The 20,929-nt window shown below is 42.6% G+C and overlaps 1 protein-coding gene across 1 annotated transcript in view; it reads left to right on the top strand.

The window, feature by feature from the left end:
* The first annotated feature begins 6,526 nt into the window (after positions 1-6,526).
* The window catches only part of MGAT3 (beta-1,4-mannosyl-glycoprotein 4-beta-N-acetylglucosaminyltransferase), a 79,027-nt gene continuing 64,624 nt past the window's right edge, over positions 6,527-20,929 (top strand). The window contains exon 1 of the mRNA XM_088455085.1: positions 6,527-7,083. The gene's annotated coding sequence lies outside the window, so the exon portion shown is untranslated. The remainder of the gene's footprint in view (positions 7,084-20,929) is intronic.

The following is a 20,929-nucleotide window of genomic DNA, read 5'->3' as shown; positions in this document are numbered from 1 at the left end:
ACTTAATTTTGTCCACATATATTTGCATTAGCAGTCACTAGCACTGGTTTGGCCTATCTCACTGACTAAAATCATTTTATTTGGTACTGGATCACCAACCCGAGGCACCCCTGCAAGGGGCCCTGAGGCACCCCAGGGTATCATGGCATCCAGTTTGGTAACCACTGGAATATGGATTAGATCACCCTTTCTCAAAAGTCCAGTTGCAGGTGACCCCCCTCATTCTGTGTATGCATACATCTGCTAACTAAACTAACAATTTAAAGTGGTCATAGTGCGGAAAGGCAAGGTCTGCAAATTTACCCACCGATTTGTCACCCTGCATGTAAGCCAAAGAGCAAGATTGGAACATGTGCGTAAGGAAGTTGGAGGGCAAGTGCTAAATATGCAGAGATCAGGAAAATTGTATACAAATACCACAATGAAAAGGCCCCAGTAAACAGTTGGCTCAGTAATCAAGAAACGGAAGCTGAATCACACCACCCAGACAGAAAACGCTGCACCTTGACAAGGAGACATGTGAGCACATTTTAAATTCCTTTGTGAGATTTTAAAATTAATGTCCAGTCTGACCAGGATCATATCTGTTGTTCAGTGTTTTCACTTACACTGCAAGTTTGTAGTCCACTCAGACACAAAATATTAAGAGGGGGAAAATAATTATTAGTTGCTATTCTAACTCGGCACTGTGTAACTTCCCTTGTAGATGCACAATGGTGTCTGACAGATTTGTTCATTGGGCAGTCCTCTTGTTTCGTAAAGAGTTAGATATTTGCAGATGATCCCTCAGACCACAAGTTCCTCATCTATCAATCCCCCCTCCCTAGCCCACATATTCACAATGCTGTCCTTTGTGGTCCCATATTGTGCAGAGGAGAGAATGACCTGAGTCATGAATAGTAAATGGGCTATGTAAGAAACTATCGTCATTGTGAATTAAAAGCAATGCACATCACTGACATTTATTAATATGCAAATATAAACACAAACATTTAATGACTGCCTAATAATAAAGTTACTTATGGAAAAACATATGAACAGATGAATATATATTGATATTGGGTACATTAAAGAAGACAGTACTGTTGTATAATACATTTTCTGGTAAACCACAGCCAGATGTTATGTTATTTTATATGAAGTATTGTTGTGGCATTTGTCTGAAGCATTCCACACAGACAATCAGTAATAGATTCTCAAAACACATGGGTTGGTCACACAACTAATGCCGCACATCCACTAGCAGACCAAAAAACGACTGCACGATTACGACATTGTAATCGTGCAGTCGTTTCACAGTCTGTGCTGTGCCTACACTGTATGAGCAGTCGTTCAGTGCAGGCACATCAATCATCTGTGAACATGCCCAATCTGTCGTTATCGGCAGATTGACCAGCATGTTCACCCGATAATTGATGTCGGAAACGATCAGCGGGAGCGCGCTTCGCTGGTCGTTTCCGACATAAAAGTGCACGATTTGTGCACGATTCCTGAGCAATTGCACAATTACGATGTCGTAATCGTGCAATCGCTGAGTAATATCTGCTAGTGGATGTGCGCCATAAGAATGACACATACATACTGTAGTAGCTTCCTCCATACACATGTTATAAAGTTATATAAAGCAACGCTAACGCAGTTAAATATAATTATATATTTTGTGAAGCTCGTATAATAATAATAATAAACTAAATTGCATTTTTCCTTTTTTAGCACTTGTATTGAAGTGACATCAGTTTAAGTTTACAAGCTAAGTGGATATAACTCAGTAACAAAAAATATCCCGTTTAGTATTATTAAAAGCTGATTCAGTCTTATTAATGAAAATGGGAAATCAGTTTTGTCCTGCTTATATGAGGTCACTGGCCTTTGACATTGTAATGAAGTCTCTTGACCTGAAAACTGAGCAACCAGATTTGAACAATTTGGCTCTAAATACAAATTTATCAAAGATATGGTCATTTGTAAACTGGGCACAAGGACAAGATTGCATGGCCTGTTCTGCTGCCTAGTCACAGAGGATATTACTCATTTCAGGCATGCATAGTTCAGGCTAAAGGTCTCAGTTTGGGAGATAGAACACAATATTAATTGTACGCTGTGTATCGGAAAATTTTAGTGGCAAAAATAATGCTATTTTTCAGACATCAAAGCTATGGCATATGGAACCTGTCCATACCATTAACAAGCATAGTGTTGTTTTTGTGAAAAAAATATTGCAATTTGTAACATATTTAGCTGGCAGGAAAGTCTCCATTAGAAAAAAAAAACATGATTCTACAGGTCTGGCATGAATGTTGGCACCAAGTCTGGGAAAAAATTCTGTGAAAGCTTTTTGAGAAATACCCTTTCATTGGATTGTTAAATATACCATAATCTCACACATCACTAACAAAAAATACAAAAAAATACTTTTAAAAGTATTATCTACAAAATATGAATAATTAGGTGCAATCGATTCTATATTATTCTAAATATTCATAGCTAATAATAAAAGCACATATTAATATTTTGGTGAACTTCTGAAGAACAATGTGTATTGCTGAATAAATCTCAAGTGTCTTGAAAATAAATAAATTAATATTTCAGTTAAGCCACCTTGTGGCCATAAATGATATTGTAGCTTCTGTCGCATTCTGGAGAATTCTAACACCTGTAATGTAATATCCGCTTACCATTAATAAACAGCATGAAAATGTTCCACTCATTTGTAGCATTAATATGAACAGAGTAACAAATAAAATGTATATTACGAAACAACTAACTATCAGGCATAAAACTGATATTTTACAAACAGGTTCCTCAGAAATTGAACAACTTAAATGTCATGAGCTAGTATTGCATTTTCTAGCGATGTTCAAGTTGCAATTTTATAGACACTTAAGCTGGGAACACACTGGATCTATATGTCATTTCCGGGCGAATCGGAACGACACATTGGCGAAAGCATTCAGTGAATACGGCCAATCTGCGCGCTCCCGCAGTCGTTGGCGATATCTTCCGGTCGCCCGTGCTGCACAGACAGCCGGATGATATCACATGTGACGCTGTGCAAGGTAATGAAGGACCGAACGTAGGATCGTTCTGACTTTTATTACATAATCTGATGTGTATTGCGGATACGATATGTCAGCTCGTAGGCCACCATATCCTCCGGATACACATCTCCCCAGTGTGTACCCAGCTTTAAGGTCTGCTGATTTTCTGTAATAAGTGTATTCATGTAATCAAGTGACCATGAGTTAATATTTTCAAACGTACTAAAATGTAAAAAAAAGTTTTACGCCATTCCAGCCATTTGTGCTTGAAATGCTTCTGAAAAAGGGAAGCCATTTTGTTCACATGTAATGGGAGTGCCCTGCACATGAAGGGGCATTGTGCTGAAACATTACCTGCTCTATAAACAACATTAATTTGTTCTGGCCTAGAGATTTTGACAGTGTCACTTGCCAAAACGAAGGCATGGATTAACATCAAAGTACTTAACTAAACTGAGGGGGACTGGGATTAATATGACATGTTAATTCAACACTTGCTACAATAGACCCCACCCCCACACTGGGTGGCATTAATTACTTTTATGCTAATCCCTGTCTCTATTCACCAAGTCTAATAATACAAATGTCCAGGATTGCAACTGAATTGAGTACTGAAAATATTTTTATTTTCCTTACATTAAGGTTTTTATTTTCCAGACACAAACACTGGTTCTACACATGCCTTTTAGGAAATACATGATTCTCTCTGCATTGCTTCTGTGTTTTTCACAAAAGAGGATAGTTTTATTATTATTGCCCATGGATACAACACAGATAAGCTATACCATGTGCACTAGACAAGTTGTAACCACAGAGCAATTGTTTGTAAGGCAATACATAAATGAAAGTCATCTGCAGGTAAAATTTTAAGTGAACCTAAATTGTAGTTGTGAGTAGGGTAGACTACTCCATCCTTTTACTCTATTACTCATCCAATACCATTTTCTTACCTATCTTTGTAAACTATTCTTGTTCATTAACTATTTTCTTTTTTTCTTTGCTTTATAGATTATTTATAGTCAGTGGCTACGCTTTACTGCTTATCATTGTATGTACATGCAGATTCACATAAACTCTCATTTTTGTCATGATACTATACATACTTCCCTTCTTTTTCTTGAGGAGTTTTTTGCCTTTCCCATCCCTAACATCTTCGGCATTCGAGCAATCCTACACTTAGGAGAGTAAATGACCATCGATGATGTATAGAAAACAATAATTGCAAAATATAATTGCTACTTTTAATGGTAACATTTTTATGGTAAAATATATATATATATATTTATGTTGCTAGCTGCCTGTATGAGTTAGTATCTTCTATTGAGAACTTAAATAAATTTCCCTAATACCAAAAGTAGTAGAATATGAACATTTTCTTGCCTGTTGGAGCTTGTACATATGTACGAATAGTGTAGATAAAAGCTTGTATTTTGTTCCCAGTTTTAAGGGAGTATTCAAAGCACATCATTAACACACCTAAAATCTTTGCTGTAGTATAGAGTACTGTCTACTTAATAAGCATTTGTTTTTGTCATTTTTAACATTTATATAGCAGCAGCATATTCCGTTGTGCTTTACAACAGGGAACAAATTCAGTAATAAAACATGACCGGTTTATAACAGACACAGGGGTCCATTTATCAAAGTGAATTTGAGGTAAATTTCCCGAAAACACCTGTTTTCGGGGGTTTACCTCAAATACTAAGTATCCCCCGGATGTATGAAGGAGGGACCGCAGCAGGTATCTCCGATACCTGCTGCGATCCCTCCATTGCCGCTGGCAGCCGCCTCCACCATAGGTTTCTATGGGGGATGCGATGCTGCAAAATGTATCAATATCGGGAATGCAAAGCATTCCCGATATTGGCCCCAGCAGCTAACGCCATCTGAAGATAGCATTAGCCGCTGTAGTCTATGGCAACTTACCGCATAATTAGCCAGCGGAGGGATCTCACTGAAGCCTCCGCCGGCAATGAGAGCCGCTCATGTGCAGTCCGCGGGACTGCACATGCGCAGCAGCCCTGACTGCCCTCCGGGAGACATCGCAGGGATGGGCTCCTTTCAGAGCCCGTCTCCCTGCATGCCCCGGATAATACATCCAGCCGTTAGGATCCCATTTTGCAATGCGATCAGGGGCGTTACTGGCATGCCCTGATCGCATTGCAAAAGCGATCCTTGATAAATGGGGCTCAAAGAGGTTAGAGAGAACCCTGCCCTCAAGCTTACAATCTATAGAATGTCATTATATTTTACTTAGCGATCGGGTTTGTGAAAGCGTCAGGGAACATCAAGTTCACTTTCATAATTTTTTGAACCATTAAAATTTACCAGGTTAAAAAACGCTTGTCTATGGGCCTGATATAGCAAGGATCACAACTGCGATTACGCACGCAATCGGGCGATTGTTGTGTTCTGTGCATGCATATGCATTGCGCGTGCGCGAACCAGCCACTGCGATTGGGACTGCGATCGCAGCGACTACTGGAGTGATTGACAGAATGAATAGTTTGTGGGAGGTGACGATGAGGTGGTTGGTGAAAGGCAGGCGTGCCAGTGCGTTTGAACGTGCATAAATTAGCCACTGCGATGTCATATGCAGATTGATTACTCACAGCTTGCGACGAGGTTAGCAATTTCTAAGTAAGGTCAGAGCTTGTGCAAGTGTGCGTGAGGCTGCGATGGCACTCAATGCTACACATTACAGATGTGTGTAAGGTAAGGTGGGCGTCCTTATATAGTGCTGCGACGGCATAGGGATCGCAATGGATTAGCGTGCATAATCGCTAATGCATTCGCAGTTGCAATCCTTGCTGAATCAAGCCCTATGTGCAAAGTATTAAGATAATAAAATCGGTAAATATAATAATTGTATTTAAATATAATGTTTAAGACTTATCGCATCTTATACTGTTCTAGGCCAAATTGGAGATTTTTTTTTAAATACATTTTTTGCCCATTTTGAAAATAGAAACACCTAACGCCTCCTTCCAGTCTCCATCACACGATTTCCTGTGTGTATGTACACATGTATTTGCTGGGATGTTGGTAGGAAAATTTTATTTATGTATTTTATACAATGTATGGTAGGAGTTAAGAAGGGCTGCTGTCTCCATTGTATTTCACTTGATTTGACTTATCATGAGGGAAGGAGGCGTTTCAGACTGGACTGTAGCAGGGAGAATAGACACTCTCCAGATAGGCTAGGAGCAAAAACAAGAAGAGGGAGGGGGCTGAGAGAAATGGGGGACAGGGATAGAGAGTGTGAGAGAGAGAATAGCTGCGGGTTACTGAGAGAGCAGCCAGATACATCATGAGACAGCCATGTAAAACACTGAGAGAACAAAGTGCTGTGCTGCGTGCACAGAAAGGAGATGATGGTGCTGCAGACAGGTCACTATGACAAGAATGACTGAAATAGGCGTTTTATACCAAAGGAGAGTGCGGGGAGATAGAGCGGGCAGGATATAGCTATACCTACACATCAAATAGCTGCACAGGAAAAAGGGGAGGGAAGCAGCAGAGAGTGACTGCTGGAGATACTGCTACACACAGCAGCAGCACAGGAGATACCCAGCAGCAGTCTCTCTCACACTCCAGACCAGAGGGGACACATCTCCAGAGAGAGAGAGAGAGAGCACATCCACACAGGGGAAGTCTCTGCAGGACAGACAGTCTGATTAAAACACCAGGGACATAGACGACCTGCAGTAATACACACAGAGAGCGGCTCTTTGTTTATCCGCAGGAGCAGCAATTGATAGCACAGCAGCCTGGTACACAGGAGAGTTCATGGCATAGGGCGCTGTGTGTGGCTGCTGGCAGACCTGGACCCACTCACGTTATAAAGCGGGGGTAGTTCGCCCTTTACTCGCTGGATATGGGCTCAGAAGCTGAGGGTCTCTCCAGGCTGAGGAGGGGGTTGTTGGAGAAGAGCCCGGGCTCTGCTGGGTGTTAATGCCCCCGGTACTCTCGGCTTCATCCCCTCCCTCCCGTCCTGACTGAGAAGACTGAGGATCCGCCGCCTGGGACTCACTCTCTGCAATGGGTGAGTGGGGGGGCTCCTTACGGGGGCTACAGGGAATGGGGGGACGGGGGGATTTGTGGATTAAATGCACAGGGGGCGGGTGTCTGTGTTATACCCACCCCCACACTTCACCCTACACTGTATGTATCAGCATAATCTCTCTTTCATATTATATATATATAGATCTCTCTATATATATATTTTATGACACCCTCAATGTATGATCATTTACCTATATTACCATACATCTCTTATCTGCTCTCTGTAGAGGTTATTACATCTCACATATAGCCACCATTATTTTGTGCTATTCCAAGTGCTTCCATCACTGAGTAGCTGCTGGCTAGCCTTTACAGCTTGATGTGGTTCTTATTTCTATGGGGAAGGCTTTCTGCACACTGCCTTTGCCTCCTATCACAGCAAGGCTTGGCTCCATATCTGATTTCTAGCGGCTATTTCTGTGTTCAGCAATCCGGATGTTGATTGTGATCATTCCTATCTCAGACTGTGGTTTGCTTGGGAGCATTCTATATGATGTCCATTATTATCATGCATGGAATCGTGTATAATGCTACTATGATGCGCAATAAGTTACTGCAGGAAGAACCTGCCCCTCCCTGTTGTGGGCACCACAGCAGCCCTGATATTGCATGACCTTGTGAACCAGGTGTATTGGAGTATTTTAGAAATTGCTGACACTTCCACTGCCAAAGCTTTATTTTAGGAAGCATGATATGGTTATTTGCACTGTGACACTGCATGGGGTCATCATCGGGGGTGGGGGGATGGGGAGTATTGTCAGGCTGGACTGTGTTTGTATGGTATGATATGATCTATTTAATGTGCAATTAACATGTTAATCTTGTGTATCAGCACTCGCCTGCTAATCGTCATTGGTATATTTAATGCTGGCACTGTACTCTTTCACCGCAAAGTTAGGGTCAGCACAAGGTGGCATGTCCTATTACCATGTTTCCTTCAAATGTTAAACTCTGCACTGTAATTCTTATGGGTAAAGAAGATACAAGATGATATGATATAGATATATACACACATATATCACACACACACGCATATATGCATACATCGGCATATTTTTTATTCTGTTTATTGAAGATATCAATGCACAATTGTTTATACAGTAGATTACAGGTTACGTAGTGGATTTATTGTAGAAGGAGGTCCAGGGACTTTCTGAAACCCAACAGAGAATTTCTTCATAATGCTAGTTGTATGTTCTATTCGGTAGGTTTGTCACATACCATTACATATTTGGGCAGGCACAATGGGCCTTCTTCCATGAAACCCTAGGCCAACTTTCCAGTGTGACTGGATCATACTACAACTCACCAAGAACATCTGCAATCAGGCTGGACCAATATGCAATATGTAGCACCTATCCTTGTGTATCAACACCTATTTCCCTATAGATTGTAAGCTTGCAAGCAGAGCCCTCTTACCTTTATGTCTGTCTTTTACAACCCAGTCTTGTTCTATTAATGTTGTGTCAAATTGTAAAGCGCAACGGAATATGCTGCGCTATATAAGAAACTGATAATAATAATAATAATAATAATAATAATAAAAAAATAATTATATTATACAAACCTCCTATCTGATCTTTACCTAAATCCCCCTTATACATTTTCCCCATCCAAATCATCTCTGCTTTGTGTCTGTTGTATAGAGTTGTATGGATACACTTGTCAACAGGCTTCCAAAAGTGGTTATTTGGCTTCCAAATCTGTAATAATCATCAGCATTGCTTTTCTTTTTAATTGAAAAACAATTTTTATCAATTTTCATAACATCAAAATAAAACAACCTGTGGTATAAATAATCATTGGGATACTATTATTGGTCAGTGAGCATATGACAAGAGCAAAACCTCACAATTATTAATAAATATTAAGAATAATAATAAACACCATCAGCAGTAAACATGTCAGATCCCTAAACAATAATCAAATTCAAATAAGAACCAGAAATGAAACCAAGTAAAACACAATAGTAATAGGAATAAAATAATATAGCAAGCAGATAAACCAAAACTAAAAAAAAAATTCTAGGTGCAGAGGTCAAGTCAGTGGTTTACATAGGAAGGCGGGGTAAAACACCTAAGTAGGTTCTATGGTTTGGAAAAGTGTGAACCAAAATATGAACCAATATAACTGAAAGTATCAGATACGGGTCTCTTCAGTATCAAGCTGACAGTAAAGAAACCAATATGTTGGTGTAAAGACTTTCAAAATATCTGCATTGCTTTAGTTTTACTTTTGATTTGTTGCATCTGTAGCGCTATCAAGCTTTATCTTTAGATAAGTTGCATCTGAAATACTGCCAAGGCGCATGTGTCTGTCTGAACTAATGATAAAAGCTTATCCTCCTACAACCAACCCAAATTGCCCCTCTAGCCTAATCTGCTGGATTGAATGCTGTGGTAGGTACAGTATGTATAAATTGTAATATCGGATGTACAGAATTGTCAAACATAAACCACAACATTTGTAGATGGTCTATGACCTCTTATAATGTCATGAGACACTGGTATAGCTTGTGCTGTGTTAAAAATATGATTATTAACATTTATTTATATATTACAAGCATACAGAGCATCATTTTACATTTGGTAACAAAGTGTAGTAATAGAAAAGTTTGGGTGTAAGCAGTATATATGAAAACAGGAGTTTCATGAGAGCAAAGCTGCAGTGCTGCGCTACCACCTAAAAATGTTTTCTTTAACTAACCAGAGCCATGGGGGTTGCAACACACATTTGTTTTTCTTGAAGCTCTTGTGTTCCTTTTAAAACGCCATTTTTTAAAAGGAACACAATGATGTGTAGTGTGGGGGGTGGTGAGTGGTAGTACGAATCACAAGCTGCACTTGCGATTGATGCTTTTCATTGGTCTTCATTCCTCTAATATCTCATGGTGGTGATCTAAATTCACTTGTCAGTTTTGTATTAGAGACATTTGTCAGAGCTCTGGGAAAAAGCTGTATGTTGGTAGTACAGCATTAAGCACTTCATATTGGGCCAGCCCAATGGTCTCAATCTTTGGAGTAAATAACTCTTTTAACAGAATACAGCTTAAAAAATTAGTATAGTATAATGGGCGAGATGTTCTAAGCTTTGGAAAGTGATAAGGTGGAGAGTGATAAACATTCAGCTCCTAACTGTCATGTTACAGGCTGTGTTTGAAAAATAACAGGAGCTGATTGGTTGGTGGCTTATCACTCTCTAATTTATCACTTTCCAGAGCTTAGTATGGGATCGGTATGAATGAATGAAATCCCGACGCCGGAAGACCGGCAGCAGTGAAGAACCTGACAGGTAAGTAAACTAACTATACCTAACCCTCCCACCCCTAACCCTTCCTTAGGGGTGCCTAACCCTAACCTCCCCCCCTAGTGCCTAACCCTAACACCCCCCGTAAGTGCCTAAACCTAAGTGCCCCGTCCCTGCAGCCTAAACCTAACCCTCTCGGGGGGGGGGGGGGAGTGCCTAATCCTAACCCCCCCCTTCCCGTAGCCTAACCCTCCTGGTTCCACACCGGGAGCTCCTAATTTAAGCCCCCCCTGTCCGCGCCCACCGACCGGCTTACCTCCGTTTGGTATGCCGGGCGTCGGGCTCCCGGCGTAGGGATAATGATAGGCATCAGGATTTTGACACCTATCATTAGTCCCTTGTCATGATTGCACAGTAGGGAAGCCGGCGGTCGGCATTTTGACCAATGGCTTCCTGACTGCATACCCTTAGTACATCTGCCCATATATGTGTAATTGAACACATGGTAAATTCATGTTCAAATCCCAACATATAAGCATATATATATATATATATATATATATATATGTGTCTCCATACATGATGACTCAATACGCCTCATCTATCCTCAATAAACCATGCAGCACGACTTGCCTGGCGTGAGCGAGCCACCAGGTCACGTGCTACTCTGCTAGTGTCGGGTGTCTTTTTTTCACAGAAAATACATCTAAGTCGCAATGCAATGTGACTAGGACGCAAAAGTAGACTGTGCTGATTAATTTGATATGCTACACTTTTATATCTGTGTTCACCTGAGTTTGTATATAAACCACCACGGAACTTGCAATGAAAAAAGCTGCAGCCGCTACACTGTAACACTTCGGATACAGGTTCAGGAACTCAGTCATACTCAGATATACAAGTGTCGCATATCAAATTAATCAGCACAGTCTGCTGGTGCATAATAGTCGCATCGCATTGCGACTTACACACAGTTTCGGTGAAAAAAAGACGCCCAGCACTATCAGTCTCACGGGACCTGGCGCGGCAAGAGGGTTTTTTTAGTGTGACTGCAACAAAGATCTATAAGGACACGTCTGTAGGCAAAGAGCCAAAATATGTATACTGCAGGGATCTGTGCATCCTAGACCTCCCCACATGCATTCCAGACCTCCTAAGTGTCACTTACATGCACTTACAATAACATAAGACCATGCCTCTAACACAGGGGTGGGCAATAAGCGCCCTCCAGGTGTTGTTGAAATACAAATCCCAAGATACCTTGCAACATTTTTAGCATGGCCAAATAGCAAAACTGTTGCAGGACATCTTGGGATGGGTAGTTCTACAACAGCTGGGGGGGCCACTTAATTGCCCACCCCTACTCTGACACCTACCCCACATACCTTTACAGCTGTAGCCTGCGTACTCAGGATGGTGGGAGAGCACACTCATTCATCCTCCTCGGATTGGCTGTGCTCTGTGATCGCCCTGCATTGTGCAATAAGAGGTGTAGCGTAATGCCATATCACACGGTTCCCAGTACTGGAGTGTATAAGGGGAGGCGGTGTGGCCAGCACGTAGGGACAAGATCAAGTGAAGTAAATATAATATTGACATGAAGGGACCATTGGATTACTGCATTGGTTACAGGCCCATGAAATTGCACAGAAGAAGCATGTGAACTGCTGCCAAAGGGTGGTGGCGTGCCCATGTAGAACATGCAGTTGCACAAGGAAGGCAGTGTTTATGCAACTATAGTGCACCTAGGCACTATGACATTTTGGTCTGGTGAACAGTGGGCCTGATTCAGACCCGTTTGCTATCTGCGTACGCTCGCTGGATGCGTATGCAAATTTGTCAAAGTGACGCCCCGGGAAGCGATCGCTTGCCAAGGCATAAGCACGCCTACCATGTCTTAGCGAGCGGCCACTTTGTGTATGCGTACGCCCAATCACACAGGCAGAGCCGCCCACCAGCACACATCATCTCCAGGAAGTGTATTAAAACATTGGTACATCGAGCACCATCGGATGTGAGCGCAGTGCTTGAGGTAGCTTTACCCTACCGCAAGCATTGCGAGGAAATCAGTGTAAAAAAAAGGCAAGTGTCGTGTACTATGACGCTGCCTGTTAATTATGCACACCTCTTAAACGGCATTGAAACACTCAGGCACGCCTGCGTTCGCATCTCCAAAGCCCATTATTAGTGTCCTGCCCCTGTTACCACCCACTAACGGCCTCTCCTGTCACTCATTACCCTAGGGCTGCCTTTGCTGGGTGAGCGAGAGGGATGCGATTGCAGTGTGTAGTTTGCGCACGTGCAGAACGAAGCGTGTGCATGCGCGTACACAGAACATCAGGCCGCTTGCGAACGCACAGCGCAAGCGAGCGGCTCTGAATGAGGCCCAGTGGCCCATCTCTTTTTAGGTACCATGAGTGTGGTTGAAGGTCTACTTAATGTGTATTATGTGGCTGGCTGTGGGCCTGAGAGATGGACACTATTGTTACCACCACTGCAATTTTGTATGCAGCGCCTGTGCAAAAATATGCAAAAGCAGCAGGATGAGTCTTGTGTAAAAAGACGCTCACCGCGGACTTCTATGATCTGCTGCTGCATCTGAAGGCGCAGTATCATATCACCATCGGCCAGGCATTGAGTAACCCTAAGATTTCAGAGACCATTAATTCTGCATCAGAAGAAGCAGCCACTGGTCTTGGCACTCCCAGAAAACGAAGACGGCACACCTCAGTTTTGTGCAACGGTCTCCATCCCCTCCCCCAAACGCCAGTCAGGCTGCGGCTTCCCCAACACTTCGTCCAGAGCAGCGGCAGTATCGCGGCACATGTGCACTGCAGCTCCAGTGCAGGCGCAGTTAAAAAAAATATTACACAGATGCAACCGAATCGGTCCAGTGTCAGTCTCTGAATCAGCCCCCATGTACTCTACCCGTGTACAGTATGGCTCAGTGCCAGATTAAGGTCCACATGGGCCTGGAGCTGACATTTAAGAAGAGCCTATTTTGTGCTGTCGCAGGAGGTGTAACCAACATGGCGGAGGTGTGACTAGTGATGTGGGGCTGGGGGTGTGTTTAGTGATGTGGGGGCCAATGCTATGGGGGTGTGGTCAGCACCACGGAGGGCAAAGCTACCGCCTACCTTTAAAAACTTCAATCTCCCGTCTCTTTGCTTATATGAAGCATACACCACCTGTTATATTATTGAGCAAAATAATTTAATAAAAAAAATATATACAGTATGTGCAAGTTGAAGCATGAATGCTGCAGCGTCTGAGTATGAAAACAGTTTGGCGACATCCCCATAACACGCCCATGAGATGGACCATTTTTGCCCAGATTAAAAGCCACTTCCTATTCTCTGCCCAGGAAGGCCCATCACTTTTTCATGATATTTCTAATAGCTCATTCACACAGCACCTTTGTGTGTACACACAATGTAACACAAGCACTGTACAGGTTTATAGGGGAAAATCGCTCAACTACGTAAACATCAGCTTTGCATGCAACTCTGAATCAGGCCCATAGTGCATTATATCCACGTGTATTACACATAAATATCAGCCAACTGCAAACGTACTGGGGATAGGAAATAGTTCACTTCTCAGTGGCCATTACCATCCATCCATTGATGCCTAATAAACAGGAATTATTTCCAATGGAGACTATAGAAAGGAATACATACATGCCCTTCTGGTGCGTGACCACTAATACAATTCTTGACTTAGAGGGTGTTTCTAGGGCCGACAGGTTTGATTTCGTAGCTACTACCATACCTCCTGCTGCATTACTGTTTTGAGCTGCGTCCATGGACGCATAATTGGAACATCGGAGTGATCTTTTGCCGGCTCGAGTGACCATGAGATCACTGAAGCTGGCGAATGCAGTTGCTCAAAAAAGGCCAGGAAATCTCCATCAGCCGATGGAGATCCTGGCCTCTTCCCACTCCCCAATGACAGCGACATGCCTCTGTTTGGGGAAACGGAGGCAGTCGCTGCTCCCTCCCCACCCAGAAACGGCAGCAGACTGGCAATCACTGACAGTCTGCTGCCGCTCTGCGTGCTAACATGCAGGACCCGTACTGCACATGCGCAGTACAGGTCTTGCTTTGGCGCAGACTGGCACAAACTGATCGCTCGCTAAGACATAGTGGGAGTGCTTACTCCTTCCCGTGCGAGCGCATGTCTTGACATCACTTAGCTGAATTTACATATGCTGGTAGCAAGCGGCTGCATCTAGCGAACGGGTCTGAATCAGGTCCTGCATGTCTCCGTGATCACTTATACTATACATTGACCTCCTGGTGGGGTTATCAGCTTAGAAGGGCACCTGCAATATATGGATATTCTCTCATACTGAGGAGAGAGATAAATACATATGACAAATCATACATGTTCTCTGTATATATTTTTAAAAATATACACATACATATTTATAATATATACATATACACATGAAAAAACAGATGCACTATATATTTTTTAATATACACACATATATATTTATGCTACAGTATATAAATATATATATATATTTATTTATTTACAGTCCAATTAGGATTGCACTCCGTTAAATAAGACACAATATCGCTTGTGCCCTCCGTATTAGGCTAAAGCACAAGCCCCAGATATATCCAGCATGGACGGCGGCACTCAGTTCAATAAATAAGTCAAACAGCAGGTAAGTTTCTCCAACGTTTCGGAGCTATTTACACTGCTCCATCTTCAATGTACTTGAAGATGGAGCAGAAAACATAGCTCCGAAACGTTGGAGAAACTTACCTGCTGTTTGACTCATTTATTGAACTGAGTGCCGCGGTCCATTCTGCATATATATATACAGTCAGGTGCATAAATATTGGGACATTGACAGAATTTTCATATTTTGGCCTCTATTCACCCCCACAATGGCTTTGAAATGAAACAAACAAGATGTGCTTTAACTGCAGACTTTCAGATTTAATTTGAGGGTAATTACATCCAAATCAGGTGAACGGTGTAGGAATTACAACGGTTTCTATATGTGCCTCCCACTTTTTAAGGGGCCAAAAGTAATGGGACTATCAACTCAAAAGCTATTTCATGGACAGTTGTGGGCTATTCCCTCGTTATTTCATTATCAATTAAGCAGGTAAAAGGTCTGGAGTTGATTTTAGGTGTGACATTTGCATTTGGAATCAGTTGCTGTCGACTCTCAATATGAGATCCAAAGAGCTGTCACTATCAGTGAAGCAAGCCATCATTAGGCTGAAAAATCAAAACAAACCCATCAGAGAGATAGCCACAACATTAGGTGTGGCCAAATCAACTGTTCGGAACATTCTTAAAAAGAAAGAACGCATCGGAAAGCTCAGCAACACCAAAAAACCCGGAACACCACGGAAAACAACTGTGGTGGATGACAGAAGAATTATTTCCCTGGTGAAGAAAAACCCCTTCACAACAGATGGCCAAATCAAGAACACTCTCCAGGAGGTAGGTGTATATGTGTCAAAGTCAACAATCAAGAGAAGACTTCACAAGAGTGAATATAGAGGGTTCACCACAAGATGTAAACCATTGGTGAGCCACAAAAACAGGAAGACCAGATTAGAGTTTGCCAAACAACATCTAAAAAAGCCATTACAGTTCTGGAACAACATCCTATGGACAGATGAAACAAAGATCAACTTGTACCAGAGTGATGGGAAGAGAAGAGTATGGAGAAGGAAAGGAACTGCTCATGGTCCAAAACATACCACCTCATCAGTGAAGCATGGTGGTGGTAGTGTCATGGTGTGGTCATGTATGGCTGCCAATGGAACTGGTTCCCTTGTATTTTTTGATGATGTGACTGCTGACAAAAGCAGCAGAATTAATTCTGAAGTGTTTCGGGCAATATTATATGCTCATATTCAGTCAAATGCTTCAGAACTCATTGGACGGCGCTTCACAGTGCAGATGGACAATGACCCGAAGCATACTGCAAAAGCAACCAAAGAGTTTTTTAAGGCTAAAAAGTGGAATGTTATGCAATGGCCAAGTCAATTCCCTGACCTGAATCCGATTGAGCATGCATTTCACTTGATGAAGACAATACTGAAGGGAAAATGCCCCAAGAACAACGAGGAACCCGAAGACATTTGCAGTAGAGGCCTGGCAGAGCATCACCCAGGTATGAAACCCAGCGTCTGGTGATGTCTATGCGTTCCAGACTCCAGGCTGTAATTGCCTGCAAACGATTTGCAACAAAGTATTAAAAAGTGAAAGTTAGATTTAGGATTGTTTAGTTTGTCCCATTACTTTTGGCCCCTTAAAAAGTGGGAGGCAAATATAGAAACCGTTGTAATTCCTACACCGTTCACCTGATTTGGATGTAATTACCCTCAAATTAAATCTGAAAGTCTGCAGTTAAAACACATCTTGTTTGTTTCATTTCCAATCCATTGTGGTGGTGAATAGAGGCCAAAATATGAAAATTCTGTCAATGTCCCTGACTGTATATATATATATATATATATATATATATATACATACACAAACACACACACACACAAAATCAGCCTTAGCAGTGCATAATACTGAATAACTTGCTGTTTCAGCAGCATCCAGGCTGGCAGTAAGGAGGGTGGACACTTTACCTCAGGAGGCAGCCTTCACGGATCTCCCTGCGATTGCAGTGCTCAGTGTGCTGCTGCTTCTTTCGGGGGAACGGTGATGGCGGGGCGGAACCATAGCGATTTCAAATGTCCTGCCATCACATGGGGCAGAGGACGTGCCGGGTCACTGCGTGTGGGTGTGCGGCGCAGTGAGGGCTAGTGAAGCCTCCCTCTGCGCCGCCATGTTTATCCAATATGAGTCGGCTCCGGAGTTTGATCGACAGGTGCAGCTGCTGGGGGTTGGGAGCGAGGACACAGATGTGGGGGTGTTGCGGCTGGGGGGCCGGGGCTTGAAATGTCCACTGAGGCTGCTGTAGCAGGATTTATTTTTTCTGTGTACAGCAGCAGAAACATTAGAGCAGTTGCCGTGGGCCTATTCTGATGGGAGGCCTGGAGCTGAAGCTCCATCCTCCCCATTGTTAAATCTGGCCCTGGTATGGCTACAGCTATTTTGGGACTTGAGGTTCAAGTTCCAGCGTTCCCTCTGGCATCTGGCAGAACATGCTGTGCGTTGAAGTTCCACAACCCTGAAGAGCCAGAGGCACTAACATAAGTGACATATTATTGACTTAAAGCCAAATACCTTACAGCTTGTATTCTGGCCAGTCAGCTTTGCCTCTGCTGCATCTCAGGAGCATCCTTGCAGCACTCTACAATATAAATATGCTGTGTAACTGTAAATCTGACATTTTAAGGTCTTTTACTATAATTAAAAAAAAAGACCCATCACAATTACATTTAAAAAAAATAATATATATATATACACATCCCCCTCCCCTTTAGAATGTAAGCTCTTACGAGCAGGGCCCTCTACCCTCTTGTTCTTCTCCTTACTTTACTTTTATCTACTTCTTACTCCCCACTAGGGAACCTAAAGCTCCGTACACACGAAGCGGTCAGACGATAATATCGCTGTCTGATCGTCCTACCCCCTCCTGGTGTGCTGGATGATCGATATCAATCATCCAACACACCACCAACTTTACCAACTATAACTACCGGGTCCCTATAGTAACCTGCTCAATATCGAGCAAGTTGACCTGCATGCACGGGCGATGGACGATACCGCTAGTCCATACGTGCCCGCGCATCACAGGTCATTGGAGGGTTGAAAAGGGCCAAAAACTGAACGATAACGATATGAACGATATAGTTAAAATTGATCAGTTTTATCGTACCGTGTGTACGCAGTTTAACACTTGGTTGCTTTGCTCTGTTGCTTATCTGGGTGTTATGGTCACTAATGTAGCCATGTATATTATCCATGTCCTCATCCTGTATTGTATTGTACTGTAAGTCACTGGTCAACCTATTTGTATATGTACTGTGTAAGGCGCTGCGGAACACTTGTAGCGCCATATAAATAAATAATAATAATAATCGGTGACACTAGCACAAAGTAGTTAACCTTTCATTTCCATGAAGATGGGAAAAAAAGTGTAAAAATAACATTAAAAAAAATCCTTAAAATCTCTGTACATTACAATATCCTTTATTCAATCATTTTAAGCTGTTATCTATTAACAGAATAGGCATTGTGGCACAATACTTGTGTAATTGGCTTGGGAAACAACAGGTGGTGGTAAGATTCATCAGCTCTATTAGGAAAAAATATTAAAATAAAATAATTGTGCAACTGACAATTGCAATTGACAACAGTCGCTGCTGCTACTGCAGCTCCATCCACCACTAAATCAGGCCCAGAAACACTGTGGAATAAATCATACAGGGGCAGGAGGTGTACTGCATGCCACTAATGTATGGGTTTAAGAATGAGCAAACCAGGATGGAGTAAGAGTGCAAGAACTGTACTACAGTGCAGGACTCACTGAGGAACAGCCAGAAGTGATCATCACCAGGTGGGGAGGAGGGGCAGAGGTCAGGAGGTCGCAACTTGTCAACAGGAACTTAAAGCTGCGTCCACCATGGAAAAAGAGAGGCCTCATGCTGACTGTATATAGGGCAGTAGGCAGCACGTGGGGCCAACTATGTATTTGTAATGGGGGTGCTCCCGTCATCGTCACCTCTGCTCTGTTCCTCTAGGGTAGGGGTGGGCAATAAGTGGCCCCCAGCTGTTGCAGAACTATCAATCCCAGAATGCCCTGCCACAGTTTTGCTATTTTGGCCATGCTAAAACTGTTGCAAAGCATGCTGGGATTTGTAGAAAATGACAGCTGGATTGACGTTTATTGCCCATCCCTGCTGTAGGGATTGGGAAGCGGTCCCTGACAGTCTCCTAACAACATGGGTGGGTGGCGGCAAAATAGAAATCTGTCCCTGTGGCTCATGTCCAATAGTTTCAAGCATAATTTAATAGTTACTTGTTCAAACTCATCCTACTACTGTGTCACTATTGCCAGTGTGATTATAGAACTTCTGTTTTTAAATTGCTCAATTCTGGCCTCACAAATACTTGAATTATGTAACAAAAAGAAAGCAGAAGTGAAGGCAAAAACACCCATGTTTGGGTCTCTGTGCATGTAGCGCCAACATGTTACCATGTCTCCACTGGGGGCTGTTTGTTGCGCAACATTGTTTATTTGTTTTTTTCCAATCAGATTGCGATTGTAAAAAGTCCTTAGTCAGTGGCAAACGCAGGATTTTGAAAGGGGGGTTTCCAAATAATTGGTTACAGAAACAATGACAAAAAAGTCTAACCAGAATAAGCCTGCAACAGTCACTTTATTGTGTACATCAATTGTTTTAATATAAATAACAATAAATAATATAAATAACAAGGCATCTGGGCATAAAACTTGCTTATGCACAATGTGTAACAGTATGTACGAACAAAATTTAAACTACCAGTGCAATTTACTCCACACAGAAGCCCTTATTAATGTTATGACACACAGTAGTGCCCCTTATACACAATGCTCACAGTAGTGGTGTCCCTTATACAATGCCCACAGCAGTAGTCCCCCTTACACAATGCCTCCAGTAGTGGTGCCCCTTATGCAATGCCCACAGTAGCGGATGCCCCTTATGCAGTGACCCCAGTAGTAGTGCCCCCAGTAGTAATGCACCCATTAGTAGTGCCCCCTATGCACCCTGTAGTAATGCCCCCTGCAGTAGTGCCCCCAATAGTAATGTCCCCAGTGACAATGCACCCATTAGCAGTGCCCCCTGTAGTAATGCCCCTATTGGTAGGGCCCCCAGTAGTAATGCCTCCATTGGTAGTGCCCCCAGGAGTAATGCCCCCCCCACCCAACAAAAATAAATACAATTCAAAATACAAACACAATACTTACCTTAAGCCCCACTCCTGCGTCCGCTGCCGCCCGGTCTAACCAATCCTCGGATCTATGAGAGAGACGTCATGATGACATCTCTTCGATAGTGCTCACTGCGGGAGCTGGAAGCTGGAGCTCAGGAGTGAGCAACAGCCTCCGGCTGCCGCTGCAGGGAAGGAGCCGGGTGCCTGCTGGTAACAAAATCTCAGCGGGCGCCTGGCAAATGGAGCAATAGGCAGGGGGGTATCTAGATACTTGGAAACCCCCCCCTGCGTGCGCGTATGTTAGTGGTGCAATATAATCCTGTCACATATGTTGGTTTAGAGATCAGTCGTTAGGGTTTAGAAGGAGAATAAAAGTAAGTTTTGAGTGAACTGCGTAGAGTTGTGGTAATCAGATAGAATAGTCAAGGTATGTGAAGAGGGTTATACAGGCAACCAATGTAGGGACATAGGTAGAGTGGAACAGCAGTACCAATGTTTTCTGTAAAAAGTCTGACTACAAAATAGACTGTAGGGGCAAAAGTCTGGTTTAGAGAAGACCAGTTAGAAGGGAATTGCAGTCATCACTACAGGAGATTATTAGTGCATTATTTAAAGGTTTCTACTGTCTTGTGTGAAATAAGTGTATGTACTGGAAATGTTTTTTAGATTTATGTAATAGAAAAAGATTGGATGAGGTTTTTCTAATATTATTACGGGGAGATATATCAAGC

The sequence above is a fragment of the Taudactylus pleione genome, unplaced genomic scaffold (assembly GCF_031769625.1).
Source record: "Taudactylus pleione unplaced genomic scaffold, aTauple2 ptg000642l, whole genome shotgun sequence".
Taxonomy (NCBI): domain Eukaryota; kingdom Metazoa; phylum Chordata; class Amphibia; order Anura; family Myobatrachidae; genus Taudactylus; species Taudactylus pleione.
Note: the sequence above shows the minus strand (reverse complement) of the source record. Positions and strands in the feature narration are given on the sequence as shown.